The sequence below is a fragment of the Rhinichthys klamathensis genome, unplaced genomic scaffold, assembly GCF_029890125.1.
Source record: "Rhinichthys klamathensis goyatoka isolate OS25496 unplaced genomic scaffold, OSU_Roscu_1.1 h1tg000068l_1, whole genome shotgun sequence".
NCBI classification, from domain to species: Eukaryota; Metazoa; Chordata; class Actinopteri; order Cypriniformes; family Leuciscidae; genus Rhinichthys; species Rhinichthys klamathensis.
Genome location: NW_026606611.1, coordinates 4398263 through 4412623, shown reverse-complemented (window position 1 = coordinate 4412623; position 14361 = coordinate 4398263).

Genomic DNA, 14361 nt, shown 5'->3' with positions numbered 1-14361 from the left:
GACTAAGCATCAGGCCTTTCTGGAACTCAGGATGGAGGAGGAGGTGTGTTTCAGCTTGCTGCTGAGAGCCCTGGAGGATGCAAGTGTTGTGCACATTGCTTGGCCAGGAGGGCCACCAAATTCACAGGAATTTATATAAGCAGTTTTTTCCTCGCTCTCGTTCTCTTCTTTGCTACAGCCTTGTAGCCTATATTTTGAAGAAAAAAATTATATAATGGATAAATGTTAACATTGTTCTAAAAAGAAGGAACAAACAAACTAACACTTACAAACTATAAAACCGGACGTAAAATGTCATATATATTTTCGTGAAACGAGTTCAAGTCAATATGGACTTCCACAAAAGCATATGGTGTGTGTTACTGTTGACTGAGCAAACTTATAATAAAATGTTTTAACCATAACACTTTTTGCCATTAACTATAACATATCATATATTAATAATAACATTATTAAGGGTATAATAATAAAGGGAAACATTATAATAAATATATTAAGAATTGAAATGTATAACTGTTGCTGGAGTAGTTATTCAACAAAAATATTTTGTAAAGTTAGTCCTGTTATGTCACATCTGTCTAGATTTTGTTCAAGCTTTCTGTCACACAAATTCCACTGAAGGCAAGTTGAATGAAACCACGTGCAGTTTAAAAAAAATAAAAAAAAAATAAACCAAACCAAACAATGACTTAAAGGTACACTATGCAGGAATTCCGTTTTTGTCAAACAGCGACCCCTAGAGTCGCTGTGGAGTACTTGTATTTAACGTTACTGTCGTAAATACCACTCACGCAGAGCGTCTCTGCCCTCACGGCCTGATACCCCTTTGAAGCTGTTATACGACTATATACTAGGAGCAAAGAGTTAACTTACCAGTCTAATAATAAAGTTGAGAGAAGAGAACCGGTTTTACATCCAGCTTCTTCTTTCAACCTGCGCCAATGAGCAAACTCCTTTCGAAGATCGACTCTTGTTTTTCCTCGAGCACGATCCTTCTCGCCTTTTCTCTTTTTTGCCTCCTCAGAAGCAGATTTAAAGTTTTTCCTTGCCTCAGCCATGGCCAGGAGTCGAGCAGGCGGAAAAATAGTAGCAAAAGCCTTAGCTCAATGAGTATATCAGAGCCTGTGGTCACGTGACGGTCGTAAAGCGATACGTTCTCCAGGCATTCTCCAGGCGGTATTTTAAGAGGGCAGTCCCGCTCGGAGCATTGATAGTGTCAAGCGCTGTATATTGGCCTGAGGAATCATTTAAAATAACTCATATGCGTCAACTCTTTAGGTCACAAAGTGCGCGGTGTGCCTTTAAGGCAGGGTTGGCAATTTTTTTTATAAACACTTTTTATCATTCTGGTTTAAACTCTCTTCATATCCTGGTCAATAGTAGAAGTACTAAGTAGTCTAATTGTCAATGAACTTATGTGGAAGTCTCAGGACCAAACAAATGTTCATCCAAACATTGCATTTGGTCTGAATGCAATAAAACGATGTCCTACCTGCCTGTCAACATGTATATTTCCATATCTCTACACACTCTGTTCGCGCATCACTGCGCATTTCATGAGACTATGCAGAGTTGTAGACAGACAGTCACCAAGTGGCAAAAATGTCTGGGGTTACCTGTGTTACCCATGTCCTCTGAATAGGGAATGAGACAATGGGAAATGCGCCCTTGGCCGCTGCTGATTTTTCTGAACCCACATAGAATCACGCCAATTCATTGGCTGATGGCTCGGGTGCCTCCGCCTCAGCTACATCACTCACTCTTAATATAGTCTGCTCCTCAGATTTTCCACCGAAGAACCCCCCCCCCCCCCCCCCCCCTTCGGCGGTGCCAAGAGTTTGGCAGCGAACTCAGCATCTCGTTCCCTATTCAGAGAACACAGGTAACCCGAGATGTTCTCTTTCATAGGTTCACTCAATGCTGCGTAGCGATGATGCAATAGGAGCGAAATACCACGTACGCCAAGCTAAGCACTGCCAGATCTGGCCCAAGAACCTTCTTCTCTCTCTCTCTCTCTCTCTCTCTCTCTCTCTCTCTCTCTCTCTCTCTCTCTCTCTCTCTCTCTCTCTCTCTCTCTCTCTCTCTTTTGAGCCAGACCAAACTCAACCAGGACAAAAGCCACCAGTTCATGCGGAAAGAACCCGGGAACCAGGGCCCGCATCCAAATTCAGGTTATAAAACTTGATAAAACTGTGTGGAGAGGACCAACCTGCCACCACACAAATGTCCTCCAAAGGAACTCCTCTAAAAAGACCCTGGGAAGACACAATACTCCTAGTAGAGTGAGCTCTAACGCCCGTAGGTGAAGGAAGCTTCTGCACCTCATAAGTCAAAGAAATTACGTCTCTCATCCAATGAGAGATCCTGTGCTTAGAGGCGACGAGCCCTCTGCGGCCGGCATCAAAGCATACAAACAACTGAGACGACTTGCGCCACTGGCCAGAGCTGTCCACATACACCTTTAAAGCTGAACAGGGCAAAGAAAATGGAGTTTCTCCTCCTCTGCGGAGGAAAAAGGAGGAGGACAGAAAGAATGAAGCACTAACACTTGAGAGCGAAAGGACGGGGACAACTCCATGCAAGACAGAAAGAGCCTGCAGATCCCCAACACGCTTGAGAGTCAGAATCCGGTCAGGAGCTGACTCCAAAGCTTCGAAAGAAGGCTCCAATAATAAAAAACAACCGATAAGTCCCAGTTGAGCACACTAACAGGACGTGCAGGTCTCAAGCATCTAACTCCATGCATAAACGAAGAGACCAGATGGTGTCTACCTAAGGCGACCTTTTCTGACTCTAAACCTCAAAGTAGTCTCAGCTGCTCCGGCCACAAACTTATCCTGCAGGAATTCCAGCACTGAACCAACCGGGCAGCTGACTGGGTCCATTGCACCATCTAGTAGAAGACCATCATCATCAGCTGAGCTCACTCCACTAGCGAGCTCAGCTCCGAAAACCACATCTGGGATGGCCAGAACGGCACTACAAATAGAAGACCAGTTTTGCACTCCCTCACCCTGCAAAGGACTGCAGGGATAAACTTGACTGGAGAGAATCCATATAGTCTCAAATCCGTCCATGGATGAGCAAAGGCATCTATCCCCAGAGATGTCGGTTGAGACAGGGAGAACCAGAGGGGGCACGGAGTTGAGTCTTGCGACGCAAAGAGCTACCGTTTGGAGGTTCAGAATCCATTCCCCCGACCTGAGTTACTGTGTTGACAGGAAGTCCGCTGAGGTTCAAGGCTCTTGGAATGTGAACTGCTTTCTTCAGGGTGTACGACCGCAAACCTCCCTGACGATTAATGGGGTGCACCACTGTTTTCCATCCTGACAATAACATGACAGCCCATCAGAGAAGTGATCCAGAGCAAGAGAGTCGGCTCGCAACTCTAGGCAGTTTATATGCCATGAAAGAAGCTCGTCCATCCAAACACCGCAGGCTGGTCTGCCCTCGAAGACCATACCACAACCAGTCAGGGAGACGTCCATCGTCATAACCTGATGGCGGCGAACCATGCCCATCTTGACTGCTTGAAGCAAAAAGAGAACCAGAGAACAAGAAAGCCACTATGCAATACTCTCAGCAGAGAGTTGGGAAGACTGATCAAGAAGGGTGAATGCCCCTGAGCTTCGTCAACCACAGAAATGGCCTCATATGAAGCAGACCCAAAGGCAGCACAGGAGAGGCTGCTGCCATGAGCCCCTTAAGTCTGTGACACGTGCCCACTGCGACGTGATGGACGAGCCTGAAATGGGCCAAGCACGCACAGAGACTGGAAACACGAGCAGGGGCCAAGCTAGATTTTGGCACACCTTTCCCCCAAAAAGCGAACCTGAGGAACCCCCTGTACCGTGGAATGACCTGGATGTTGAAACAGGCGTCCTTCAGGTCCGCGGTAACAAACCAGTCCCTTGCTCGGATCTGAGGCCAGGATAGTTTTTACGTCAGCATCTTGAACTTTCCTTTGTAGAGGGAAAAATTCAGACGACGTAGGTCCAATATGCGGCGCTGACCCCCGCCTTTCTTCGGAATGAGGAAATAGCGACTGTAAAAGCCGTGGTTCAACTCCAAAGGAGAAACCTCCTCTATCGCTCCCCTCAGGAGGAACGATGTCACTTCCTGCTGTAGAATAAAAGTCTCTATGGCGCTTTTCGTAACAGTGGGATGAACCCCATCGAAGCAAGGAGGATTGGAGAGTGTATCCGAATTGGATTGTTCGTAGAACCCAGCACAACACACCTGGTAGATGCCTCCACGTTTCCAGGTGGTAAGAAAAAGGTTGCAAAGGAATGGGCTATGGTAGGGGACCGGCCGCCAGAGTGCTAAATTTGCAGGAGGAGGGACTGAGGCACCCTCTGACAGTGAAGATTAGCTCATAAGGGCTACTGAGGAGGTTTCTCTCACTCTGGGGTCTGGCATAAAGGCTGGAGCATCAGACGCGGGGAGAAAACCAGATCCGTCTCCCGTCGCGGGTGAAGCAGCTCGAGCGAGAAGAGGTGTTAAGGTGAGATAGCCTGAAGCGTCTCCGTCCTTCAATACAGGAAGATGGTGTTGGTAACCTAACTCTGTATCCCGAAGCGTAGTAGCGGGTATAACAGATTTTGATTTGAAGAGCATTTTGAAAGGGAACAGATAAGCTTCAGCGGTCTGTCCCTCCCTCTTGAGATGGGGGAAGCTCTCCGTTTCCTGACACAAAGATCAGGAATGAGCCTATGACGCTGAAGCAGCTAGTTTATCTGGCTGCTTCAGGTCAACGCGCCTACGGGGGCACTGATGGTGCATGGGACGAGCATGAGCTCTCCAAACCATGCGAGGTGGGGGATGTCTCTGCTCATCACTCCTCCCAGAGGTCTCTTTCCTGTGTGTGAGGCAGTCCCTGTACGCGAAGGCAGGAGTGGGAGGTTCACGAGCCCTCCTATGCATGAATTGATTAAGGGCAGCAGATTGTGTCTTAGCAGTACAGAATTAATCGACCATTGAGCTGACCGATTCTCCAAACAAACCTGATTGGGAGATAGGGGCGTCCAGTAGGAAGACTTTCTCCTTTTCACGAATCTCAGTGAGATTCCAACGGCCACCAAACCCGCCATCATGCCCAACCGCGCATGCAGTGTGCTTAGTCGCACGCAACGGCAGGTCAGTAGCTCTGAGGAGCTACCCCAGCCTCGTCCATTTCCTTAACCCTTGTGTTATGTTGCGGGTCAATTTGACCCGTTTCGATTTTCAAGTTGTTGGAAATACTGGTTAACCTTTGTTTTTTTTCTTGATATTTTGTGACTTTTTCTCATTTATCATGATGAACATGCATGCAAAGTTTCAACATGCTGATGTGTTTTGACATATACAAACAAAATTACTGTTACGTTCGTGATGTTCGCGGGTCAATTTGACCCTCATAGACAGCCATTCAAAAGCAACTGTACAGACACAAAATAAAAACATTTATTTTCTGTATGTCAGGGCACTTCAACTCCCGTTCTAACGTGCAAGTGCATCTAAAAGTGCTCTAACCCTAACCAAACACACTTGAAAAAGATAAAATTACAGTGTTCAGAATTATTTGCAAATTACAGATGAAAATCTTTGTCAGACACAGATAGTAAAATAAGCTCTCATTTCAATATTCAAAATATCTAAAATACCTAGCTTTTACCCAAAACGTTTATGTAGGATTTTCAAAGGCAGCTTCACAGAGCCAAAAAATAAATAAAAAACATTTATTTGATGTATGTTTTTGTTATGTTTGGTTTCTCACTTCCCAGTGAGTGAATAATGAAACTAGGAAAATAGGTCTTAGGAAACTAGGGAAAGTTAACTTAGGAAAATGAAAAATTTTCATTATACAGCAATTTTTTTTGTTCAGTTACGATGTTCAAAGCATAAAATGTAAAAAAAAAAATTGTAAATTTTTTTTTAAAAAAATATGCAAAAAAAATCAGTATACTGTTTATTTTCCAATTTTGTCAAAACAAAACTGTTTTAAAAAATGTTTTAAAAACATTTTCATAAATCATATTTTCAGATATAATGTTTTTGTAATGTTTGACAAATGTTGATATTAAAAGTTTACAGTTTGTATCTAAATCTTTGTTGTTTTTCATAGTGTGATTTTTGAGGAATTGTATTGAATCCAATTAGGGTCAATTTGACCCGGTCCATAAGGGGAGTACACAGAAATCGAACAGAACACAAGGGTTAAGGACGTCTGCTTAGTAGGCCCGAAGAATGGCCTTGGTATAAAGCCGCCATGTTTGATTTGCCCACGAGGGGCGGAAGTGGTCCTACAGGGCTTAGAAGGGAGAAGTGTTCGGGACTTCCAAGAGGGAGCGAGAAGGCGAAAGGTGAGCGGCCAGCATGTCCTCAACCGCTGGAATGCTAGTATAGCCCTGATCCACAGAAACAACCAGGGCTGCGTTTCCCAAAAGCATCGTAAGCCTAAGTTGATCGTAAAAACGATCGTACGACTGATCTTAATATTATGGTCTGTTTCCCAAAAGCATCGTAACTTAATGCCGAGTTCAGACTGCACGATTTTAGCCCCGATTTTGGCTCGCCGACAGGTTTTGAGAAATCGCCGACAAATGCCCGAAATCACAGGCAAATCGGTGCTCGTTCACGCGAGTGACAATCACGCAGTGTGAATGAGCAAAGACGCGATCTGAGAGAATCGCCGACGAGTCGCCGACGCCCGTGAGATATTTGGCATGCTAAATATCTGGACCTGTCGGCGATTCACAATCCTGCTGTGTGAATGTGTTCTGACTGAAAACTACATCGGCGATGACCGACAGCCAATGAGAGAGCAAGATACAGAGAGGAGGGGGAGTATGCAGAATATCAGTATTTTAATAGATAGGCCTATATTTACAATTATATCAAACAGAAACGAAACACAAACATTTGCATGACCAGCAGCAACAGCAGGACATTTGCAAAATTATTTATTTACCCCCAACTCTCTTTGCAAAACACAGTCCTTGCTTCCCTCGTCTTCCCAACCTTTTCCTGCATAAACTGTTTGTTTTTGTTTGTTTTTCATTTTCGCTACAAATCAGTGCACAGACAATTTGTAGGCAATCATTTTTAATAACAAATTCAGTGTCGCGCGAGAACTCCGGTATCACGCACGCGTGATCTTCCGTTATTTCCTGATCACTTCTCGCGTTTGTTTGGTTGTGAAACGTAGTTTGCGGACCAGGCAGAATTGTCGGCGATTCTTTCTTTTGTAAAGTCATGCAGTGTGAAACCTCCTGTCGCCGATCCATCGTGCAGTGTGAACACAGCAGCAACTGAACGTTAGGCTACCCCAGATAGTCATGCAGTGTGAAAACAACAGTGACCCGATTATTTTGAAAATCGTGCAGTCTGAACTCGGCATAAGTAACACTTGAAGATCTTCGTAGAACTACGAGTGCTCTGGAGTAATCGCAAATCCCCAAGTGCATCGAAAGAAGACAGAGTTATGAGGTCACCTGCAGGACAACCGGCAGATTACACTTTTATCTAGATTTAACAGATTACACTGCAACGCGAGTATAATATAAGGTTTTGATTGTACTTTATTGTACACTTTATTATTGGACTCGTGTTTTGTTTAAAATAATTTATAAATGAAATAATTAAAAAGGGAAGAAAAAAATAGAAATCCACATCTAAATTAAATTAATGAAAAAAAATTATAAAAGAAGTAATGTGGGAATTATGTTTTAAAAACTGGGCAAAATAGGGATGAATTAAAAAAAATTGTCAATGACTTGCTGACGTGCACGAAAACCAGCCATGTATTGGGCATTTCTTGCGTACCTCCTTCCCTGATCTTTGAACACCGCTGGTTGCAGTTAATTTGCAATGTCATCCCTGATGTTTTGTTTTTCCTTATTTGTATGGTGTCCTCTAAAAAATAAAGTCTTTGTTTCGCTCTATCTCCTCTAAAAGGATTGTTTTTTTGTCTTTGTTTTGTTTTTCAGCCATTGTGTCAGTGCCTCCGCCTGTATAGGTGCTTTAGACTTGTCTTGATTTCTAATCCACAACAAATGACGATTTTTAGGTTAAACGTTCAGAATACGATTCCATAAGGTTATATTTCAGCACTTCGCAGAGATCAGTGTGTGTTGTGTTCTCAGAGATCAGTGTGTGTTGTGTTCTCAGAGATCAGTGTGTGTTGTGTTCTCAGAGATCAGTGTGTGTTGTGTTCTCAGGACAGCGATGCTTAAAGCCTTGTTTATACTCGACGCGTCCGCACGAGCGCCAGTCTCCGCTGACTGCGCGCGGACCTCTCGGACGAGGCGTTTATACTTGACGCGCTCGCCGTTGTGCTATTCTGTGAAACGACAGGGGGCGACTCGGAGTAATTCTCCTCTAAACCACCAGGAATCAGCAGTGAAGAAGTAGTTTGCCATTTATTAGTAGTTTATTAATTTCTGATTCATATAAAAAGAGTAATAAATGCAGTAGGTTTATTGTACTTTCACTGCATGTAAACTAGTAAACAACTGAAGCCTTATTGAAGAGTGTTTAAACCTTAATTTCATCAGCAGGGCTTACTTCTGCTATTGTAGGCTTATTTTGTAAATATAAGCAGTTACTTTAGAGTGCAAACTGGGTGCTTAATGTAAATGTGTTCCTATTCAAAAAATGAGAGGCTTTTATGGTCGCCCATCAATGCAAATGTCTCTGTGTATAGAAGGATCATAAACATGCTGATACAGACGCACCAGTTCGGCCAGATTCGGCTCGAAGTCGTTCATCTTCGGATGCGGCGCCGCGCGCGATGTTACAAAAAAGGCCAATTTATACTTCTGCGTCGAGTGTACGCCGTAGTGTACGACGTAGGCTACGCACGTAGGCAACGCCGTCATGAGCATTTATACTTCTGCGTTTAGGTCTGCGTTGCTCTGCAGTACAGCGCCGAAACGCTAGTTGGCGGCGGAGGGTTTTAATGTTCCACTGTGTTTAGATTCCTCGCGGCAAGAAGAAGAAGATTCCTCGCGGCTGTTTTGAGTTTAGGTTACTACAAGCAATGCCGACTGAAAGAGAGCAGATCATGTTGGAGTTGGAGCTTATAGAGGTGGAAAAGGTAAATTTTTAGTTTTTTTAACATTTTCGCTGTACTTAGAATTTAAAAATGGCGGGCGGTGCAGAAGAACACGCCGGAAATGCATAGAAGGAAACGCGATGCTACCAAGCCGACCAATCACAGATCTTGCGGTCTGCGTCGTCGCGACGTGTAGTTAAGGCCAATTTATACTTCTGCGTCGGGTGCGCGCAGTAGGTACGGCGTAGCATACGCACAGACGCGTACCATACGCCGTACCCTTCGCCGTAACCTGACGCGCACCTCCTCAAAAATGTAACTACACGTCGCGACGACGCGGACCGCAAGATCTGTGATTGGTCGGCTTGGGAGCATCGCGTTTCCTCCTATGTATTTCCGGCGTGTTCTTCTGCACCGCCCGCCATTTTTAAATTCTAAGTACAGCGAAACTGTTAAAAAAAAAAAAAAATTACCTTTTCCACCTCGATAAGCTCCAACTCCAACATGATCTGCTCTCTTTCAGTCGACATTGCTTGTAGTAACCTAAACTCAAAACAGCCGCGAGGAATCTTCTTCTTCTTGCCGCGAGGAATCTAAACACAGTGGAACATTAAAACCCTCCGCCGCCAACTAGCGTTTCGGCGCTGTACTGCAGAGCAACGCAGACCTAAACGCAGAAGTATAAATGCTCATGACGGCGTCGCCTACGTGCGTAGCGTACGCCGTACACTACGGCGTACACTCGACGCAGAAGTATAAATTGGCCTTTACATTTTTGAGGAGGTGCGCGTCAGGTTACGGCGAAGGGTACGGCGTATGGTACGCGTCTGTGCGTATGCTACGCCGTACCTACTGCGCGCACCCGACGCAGAAGTATAAATTGGCCTTTAGGGGGAGAGTGTCGGTCGCGGGCCCAAAATCCCAAATCAAAGCCCAATCAAAGTAACAACTAAGTAGCACTGAAGGAAGCCGTAGTTAAAATAGGAAACACTGTACAAGATGGGAAATTACGGATATTCTGTAAAGACAATAACACCAAAAAAGAGTGGCAGTCATTAAAGGAGTACCTGATGTATCAGTTGAGGATAGAGAAATATGTCTGGGGAAATCATTAATGAATGTTAAACGGCTGAAATCTGTCCAAAAAAAAAGAGAGAAAGTGGACAGTCTTTCAATGATGAGACAGTTTAATGAGGACAAACAAACTCCCTAATACAGTATTTATTGGGTTTGTACTTTCATTGTCCATCCGTACGTCCTTCCTCTTTTGGGCATGTGACTGCGGTTTGTAAAGGTAAACAAAGCTGTGCAAAATGCAGAGGTGAATACAATTACAGAACATGTAGAAACAGAGAATCTGATGTGTTGTAGATGTGGAGGGGCCCATAAATAGTGCTTGGTACAGTGGTTGCCAGGCTAGGAAAGAGGCAGAAAAAGTAAAAAATGTAAAAGTCTCAGAGGGCTCTTGACCAATGCAGAAGCAATCAAAAGGGTCTGGAGAGCGTTACAGGTGGGAGAAATGCCTTTGGTAATCATGTGGCAACAACTGAAATTAGCCTATAGTGAAAGGATGCAAGAAAGGTCACCCTGTAAAATATGTTCTTAAGAACTGCTGGGAATATGAATATTCATAATTAGCCGGTTTTGGATGCATGCTATAATGAGGAACAAAGAATGAATTTTTTTAATTATGAAACCGACAGTGGCAGTATCAGCTTTACCTCCATGGTTATTCCCAATGCCATTGGTCGATTTGCACTTGCTGGGAGAAATAAATGATCATCAGAGGAGGATCTCAAAATATTTGTTGGTGGAACAATATTTAGATCAAGAGTTATCATTATTGTACTTGAATATTTACTGCTCAAAAGATCCTGAAACTGGGTATAACAGCTGCAGCAGCTGCACTATAAAGTAGGTAAAAGAAAATCTAATAATTTATCTGTTTACTCATCAGAATTGATAGCAATTCAATTGGCTCTTCAATGGGCGGAAGAGGTTCATTAAAGTGGTTATTGGTGCTTATTCTTTATCAAGCTTAAAGCTTAAAAACCTCATAAGCTTAAAAATGGAAAATCTGACTCAAGACGGGATATTCTCATAGAAACCCTTCAGATCCTGTTCAGAATTCAACATCAAGGAATTAAAGTCTACTTTTTGGGGATTCCTGATGTGGAGATTATGGAAAACAAAATAGCTGCAAAAAATGCTTTAAAGTCTTCAAGAATATACTTCTTTACATCATATAAATGTATTCCCTTTCCTTTCTGTGTCCACATCTCTTGCCATCCATTCTTAATTAGCTTTTTGATTAACTCTATTCTTAATTAAAGAATAGAGTTATTAATTAAGATAGCTTTAATTAATTATTAAATCTTAATGAGCTTTTTCATTTCGGCTTGCCCCAGAGGAACAATAACATTTACAAGACATTTATATGACTTAAAGAAGTAGGTATTGTGAGAGAAGTTTGAGGCAAAAGAAGGGATGACACAATAATTCCTCGACTTCGTATTGGACACAAAGCTTTGAATCAATCACTTTTTAAAATTTGTAAAGTATTACAGGATTGTGCAGCAAATGTGATTAACCAGTCTAACGTGTTTTTTCTAAAATGTGTTGGTTATAATAAAGAAAGATCTCAGCTCATAAAAGAGGTTGTATAAAAAGGTTTGTATTAAATAATTTATTGAACAATAATTCGAAAGTGACCACTTTTATTAAAATACCTAAAGAATGTTTGATTTACTCTCCATGTATGTGGCGGAAATGCACCAAAACCTCTATTAAATTCAAAAGAAGAAGAACATAAACATGAATTGAAAACAAGAACCAAAATCTAGACATAAGTGACAATTATCAATAAAATCTCTTACAAAGATCTCTGAAATTACAAATTTTATATCATAAGTTTTCATTTTGAAAATGAGGATCTCCAACATGACAACTTCTACACAAAAATTGTCAATAGAATAGAAAGCCTGAAAGTAAATGAAAGTAAAAAATATTTGTAAGCAAGTGGGTTGCAGCAATAATGGCACGGCTCAGGAAATACAACAAAAAAGCAATCTTTAATTAATATATTCAACAGGAAATCTCAGGAGATATAATACACATTGTTAAACACACACAATGAACAGTCAATGAACAGACAGAATTAAGGGTTTAAATCAGACAGAGTAATCAATGTAAAACAGAACAGGTGTAGATCTAATAAACAACCAAGGAGACTAACTGAACACAGACGGGCAGGCAAGACAGGGAAAACCAAACACAACGACAATAAAACCAAACATAACCGTTACAATAATTCATATTCAAAATGGTTTATGAGTTGAATATCCATCAATTTTGTTACAAATTTTCTATGTACACTATACCTTTCAAAAGTTTGGAGAAAGAAGTATCTTATGCTCACACATTTATTTGATCAAAAATACCCCAAAAAACAGCAATATTGTCAAAATGTATTTTTGAAAATTAAAATGCAATTTATTCCTGTGATGCAAAGCTGAATTTTCAGCATCATTGCTCCAGTGTTCGGTGTCAAGTGATCCTTCAGATTTTTTTTTTTTTTTTTTTTTACAGTGTAGCATAAACCTAATTTAAGACTTCTTTTTTTTTTATAAAAAAAAAAACTGCAGTTTTTATTTATTTTTAAATAAGGCTTCATTTAGGGTCTAACCACTGGTGTTGCCACTCGCCCTCAGTTTCTTAGTTTCATGCCTCCATCTGAGCCCATGCTAGACGCTGGAGGCTGTCACATGGACACCTACGGTATGACAGGCAATTTAGTTGAGTTAAACTCACATCCTGGGCAGCGATGAACCAGCAGCTGTTATGCTGGCAGGACAGAACTGGAGTATCGCAGGGGGGGGGGGGGGGGCTCAGAAAAGCAATGGCCATAATCAGAGCTCCGCTGATAAAGAGGCATGCAACCCTGTCTTTCCTCCGATAAGACCCGGAAAAGCTGATTATTCTATCCCTGGTCTCTTTCTCGCATGCTCTCTCTCCCTCTCTCTGTCATTCTCCTTCCATTGTGGCCGGAGGACAAGGTCTGTTATTTTTAGAGATGTGCGTGCATGTTATCTGACTTGTTCTTTTCAACGCCTCTGAAGAGTGAGCCACTATTGTAACTGTGTGACCTTTCTCTTTACCTCGCAGTGGCCCCATATTTGACTTGAATTGACAGTCATCCACAGTACACATTCTATTAAATTTCATCTGTAAATACTGGCTCAGTTGGATGTGCATGGTCGAGAGGGGGAATTGTGTTTACTTATATGTGTGGAGAGGCCAGAGATGCCCAAGGACAATCTATTAATCATTTGAAGTGGCAGCAAATGTGGATCTCCCAAGTCTTTGCATGCATGCACACCATGCACCCTTACCTCTCTATGTCAAGCAAATTGTGCCATTCTGCACACTAAGCAGAGCACTTTTGTGTTGTCAATCAAGGGTGACATCAGCCTTTACAAAAATAGTACACACACACACACACACATAAACAAAATTAAAAACAAAATTATAGGTTTGGGTACACTGTAAAATTTTTTTTTTTTTAAAGATGCTGCCTTAAATTTTTAAGTACAATCAACTGGTTGTTTAAGTCATTTCAACTTCAATTACAATAAACTGACTTAAAAAGTTGAATCTTGTATAATTTATAAAAAAAGTTGAAAATGTATTCATTACTTCAATGAGCTTGTTGTTTCTGCCTTAAATTATTACATTATTTAAAATGGCTAACTGTGTGATTTGTAAGCTATATGTTTCTGAAATACATCAATTAGACAGTTAACTCTGATAACAGATCACTCTAAATTGTAATGTGGATTTTCTGTAAAGCTGCTTTGAAACGATGTGTATTGTGAAAAGCACTATACAAATAAATGTGAATGTGAATAAATAAATGTTTTTATGAGTTAAAGCAATGTTACGCATGCTGTCATATAACATATTGATTCTATATTTTTTGTATGTGTTGCCATAACAAAACCATTCTGTGGTTGAAAAATGACAATTCTGTCATCATTTACTCACCCTCAAGTTGTTGCAAACCTGTATGAGTTTCTTTCTTCTGCTGAACACAAAGAAAGATATTTTGAAGAACGATTGGAACCAAACGGTTATATGGCACCATTGACTTCCATAGAAAAACAATACTATGGAAGTCAATGGTGCCAAAGTTCCAATCGTTCTTCAAAATATCTTCCTTTGTGTTCAGCAGAAGAAAGAAACTCATACAGGTTTGCAACAACTTGAGGGTGAGTAAATTATGACAGAATTTTCATTTTTGGGTGGAGTATCCCTTTAAAAAAGGTTCA